Below are 4,361 nucleotides of genomic sequence, written 5' to 3' on the forward strand. Positions count from 1 at the left end.
TGAGAGGTGGGATGGAGTCTGATGGGCACAGGAATAAACAGCAACACTCAAGTCACTGCCCATATAGTCGATCAAAATGTATAGCTTTTTATTTGAATTTACTGAATGATGACGACAGGGAATGGAACTGACAAAGGTTGATACATGCTTTTTTTGATGGATTCAGTGCAGTCATATGCCGTTATTGTTGGTCGGGATAATGCAGATAATGATAATGCCGTATGAACAATTGCATGATAATTAGATGTTTGACGAGTAAAAAAATTTGTAAAGTTCTAAATCCTAATAAAAAAAAAGTATGAATCAACTTTAAAACAAGTTGCTCGACTTCCACTTGCCATGTTTTTACTTGTAAGAGATGGAGCAGTGCTTAGCTGTCCGCCCCTAGCGGCTCCGGTCTGCTAGCGCGGCGGTGGCTGGCAGCAGTCGGCGCGAGGTCCACCAAGACCTGCACCGTGTGGGCCAGCCGACCCAAGCCCTCGTCCTCGGTGATCAACTGGGCGGCACAGATGGATTCCTGGGGGAGGAAAGGAAAAGGGTGAGGGACTGCATATTGGTGTCTTTTCATTTGTCGCTTTTCATTTGAGCCGTGCAACATGCAGTCATGGGGTCACAAGACGTACGCTACTAACGAAATGGAAAGATGTGCAAGGAAAGTGTGCAACTTACATCGGAAAGCAAAATAACATTCTAAGTAAAGTAGAGGAAGCATGGATGAGCTTGCAACAAAATGCTCACTTGATGGTAATGTAGTCTCATGCGGGGCAAAAAAAAACACCATGATTGTTTTCCCTCTAGATACGTTAGCCCTTATCAAGCAGTCCTAGATGGTTAGTGTCCAGTCAGTGTGACGAAGCAAACCATAGCAGCCTCAGACCCAGCCAGACGGATGTAGATAGTGGAATCTAATATAAGGATGTTAACCTGCATTATGTAGGCTGATTATTATCAGCAGCCTCTCTAGTGACTTGAGTTGTGGCTGCACCATTTTCAGATGACTGTTAATGTCAAAAGGTTTATCAGAACAAATGAAAATGCTTTATGGATCGACTTGTAGATCGGCGTATTATTCTTGAAAACTTTCTAGGTCTGAAATTGTAGATTCTTGTTTAATAGAGTTATTAGCTCTAGTGGAAAAGTTACATAGTGCAGGTTTAACAATTTCGATATTTGGGCGCACTGACTACAAATCCTGAGCCCTGTGATTATTAATGACTATTTCTATATCAGCTCATTGTAAATATCAACAGGAGTTTCTGGGGTATGGGGCAACAATTATGATTAGGTATTTGGTTAGGCTCTGACACTCCCCACTATATGTTTAAGTCCTTATCTAGCCATGACTACAGTTAAGTTGCTATTTGCTGAAATGTACTATAGTTTGAGTTTTAATTGGGTTGTTCAAATAATAGTTTGATAGTTTGTTGCGAATTCTGGATTTGGGGGGGAAGGGGTGTTATTGGAATTGAATTATGATTTTCCGACACGCCGTGCCTCCATGCCATTGTTTAGCCGTACATCTCATGACAATGACTTCATTTTTAATAGGTGTGGGTTTTAAAATTTCATTAGGATGGGTCTGGAATAGGCAGTGTTTCTACATGTAAAAAACAGGTTGGCTAGGCTAACATTTTTTATTCTTTTAAATGACGAACCAGTGTTCGTGACGTCACCCGTTTATTTTCACAGTCGTGGCGATCTTTGTAGACGTTGACTCCGCCTGCTCCCGGCTATCCTGCACAACACAGGACTGTATGTAAAAATCGAGTACAACATCTGACCTGGGAAGGGCATTCATACGCTAAACGCTAGCGTCTAAACTGCCGAAATCATTCAACAAAAATGGTAGACCCCTTCACTTTTGTTAGTGTTTCTACTGGCTTTTCAGGCATACAGACATCCATCCAAACAAATTATGGGGCATTTTAATTTTTTTGAAATTCATTTTTGGAAAAGGTTACAGCCCTAATATATTACAAATAAAAATGGTAATTTTCCTAAAAAAGGGTTAGGGTTAGGTAAGTATTTCAAAATAGAGATTGAGCTTCCTTCATTGGTCTTACTTAGTCAAGTGTCCCACCATGCTGTTGGTAGCCCTGGCTTGGTGTTTCCCATTCTCCATTCAGCCCTCCAGCCACAAGGACCTGCCAGGACAGCAGGCAGGTACTGGGGCCATCACAACCATTACAAATAAAAATATACTTTAACACTTCAGTATGCTGGGCTTTTTGTTTTTTAACTAAGTGACTGTTCTCCGTGTATCAGATATATATACATTCAATTAATAAAGTAAAATGTTCAGCTTTTAATCTTTTATTGCTGACATCAAAACATTGCAAGAATGAAAGTATAGTTTTTAAAAGTTTTTAAACTTTAAACTAAGCTTCCGTAAACCTCAGAATAAAATGATACTACTGCTAACAGCTGTAAGAGCTACTATAAAAACCCAATATCATTTTACCAGTGGCGGCTCGCCTATAGAGGGTGCTGGGGCGCCGCCCTCCCGCCGACCGGCAATCTTTTCTTTTGTAAATATATTTATATATATTTTTTTAATAATCTTCTAATTTTGAGAATTAATCTATTTTAATTGCATTCGAATAATGCATTTACGTTAGAATATCTTTAGAATTCAACGTTCATTTTGGTGTAGTAGTTGTCTTCCGTGGGGCGCTTTTCGCTCAGCCCCACATGCCTGAATTATTAGCCAATGGTTCCCCCGTTGCTAGGCAGAAAATTACATAATTTCCCCAAGCGCAGTGCACCGTCCACTGCGCGTAACCGCGCATTTGCCATTACCTCAGAGATCAGCAAGATGGCGACTTTGAGTACTGCTTCCACTGTTTCCCTGTGAGTTCAGCTAGCCCCAAATTCAGTTAAGTCTTTGCTTATGAATCCCTTCGAAAGAAGAACATTTGCAGAAAAATTGCAAGTAAAAGAACTCGGAGCAGAAAAGCCAGAAGTGAACATAACCCAACAAGCAAGAGAAAAGGATAGAGCCTACAAGAGAAGTTTTTCCAGAGTTTGGTTCAGGCTTGGCTAACTAGCTGTGGGTATGCCAATGCAATTTTTTAAAACAAGTGTGTGTGATAGTTCGTGGACACAGACCTGACGTAAGAGGAATGACACATTCTGTCAGAACGGATAAAAACACAAGCGAGCAAGAGTGCATATGAACAACTGTGTGAAGCTAGCCATGCTAGAGGTATACGCAACTTCTATTTATTCCACTAGCCTATATGTATTTCCCTTGAGATGGACACTGGTTGCAGACCCTCACAACCTCCCCCCACCCCGTACTGTACATAGTTCTCTGCAAACCTATTGTGGGACCAGGCTAGGGCTGGGCGATAAACCGATTTTATCGATTAATTCGAGTGTGTAGCTCACGTCGACTTTGAAAATCGACCAAATCGGTTTTCTCTTCAACATCCGCAAACGCTTCCCTCTCAGCGCCCGTAGTTCGGAATGGGCTCAGCCCTCCCCCCGCACAGAGCGCGCATTTACCAAAGTGATACACAAACATGGCAGCGAGTTTGACAAGTTGTATACCACAATTTATTCATATATGTATAATCTATTTTGAGGTCAACATAATTCATTTGAAATATATCTGTGTGGTTTAATAATTCGTCGATCTGTTGGTAATTCGTCACAATCTTTTGGTAATGCCTCGGGGCTCCAGTAGGGGGTTTGCGCTCTTCTTCCTCATTCAATACAGACGAGTGAAGGAAAGAGCTGCGTGCGTGTGTTTTTCCTCATTCTTCTCCCGTTACTATTCCCTTTCTTAAGGTAATTATTACCGTTTGCAAAACACTGTATATTTATGACCAGTGTTGAAAGTTTGAATGTTATGTTGGCACTTTATCAGAAGTCCTCTTATCATTAGAAATATTTTATGTTTACAGAAATATTTTATTTTATATTTTATATATTTTACATTTTATGTTATGTTACAGGTTACACTGTTTACAATGGCAGGGCCTTCCATAATGCTTTTTTATGTAAATCGATTTAAATCGGAAATCTGATTTTTTTATGAAAAAATCTGGGATTTTTATTTTAGGCCATATCGCCAAGCCCTAGACCAGGCCTTCATTGTGCACATTGTATATAGTCCTCTGCAAACCTATTCAGTGTACATACTGTATATAGTTCTCTGCAAACATGGTGGCATCAGGCCTTCAGTGTGCATATTGTATATAGTCCTCTGTAAACCTATTCAGTGTACATACTGTATATACTGTAGTTCTCGGCCAACCTATGGTTGCTTCAGGCCTTCAGTGTTCATATTGTAGATAGTCCTCTGCAAACCTTTGGTGGCATCAGGCCTTCAGTGTGCATATTGTACTGTATGTACT

The 4,361-nt window shown here is 40.4% G+C and overlaps 1 long non-coding RNA gene across 1 annotated transcript; it reads right to left on the reverse strand.

Annotated features, from left to right (window-relative positions):
- Nucleotides 1–338: 338 nt before the first annotated feature.
- On the reverse strand, nucleotides 339–2,205 carry LOC132446665 (uncharacterized). The gene is made up of 3 exons (XR_009522952.1): nucleotides 2,064–2,205; nucleotides 1,656–1,735; nucleotides 339–517 (listed from the first exon to the last, which is right to left on the reverse strand). It is a non-coding gene; the product is annotated as an uncharacterized LOC132446665 (long non-coding RNA).
- Between the last annotated feature and the right edge of the window lie 2,156 nt (nucleotides 2,206–4,361).

The sequence above is a fragment of the Gadus macrocephalus genome, chromosome 18 (genome assembly GCF_031168955.1).
Source record: "Gadus macrocephalus chromosome 18, ASM3116895v1".
Taxonomy (NCBI): Eukaryota; Metazoa; Chordata; class Actinopteri; order Gadiformes; family Gadidae; genus Gadus; species Gadus macrocephalus.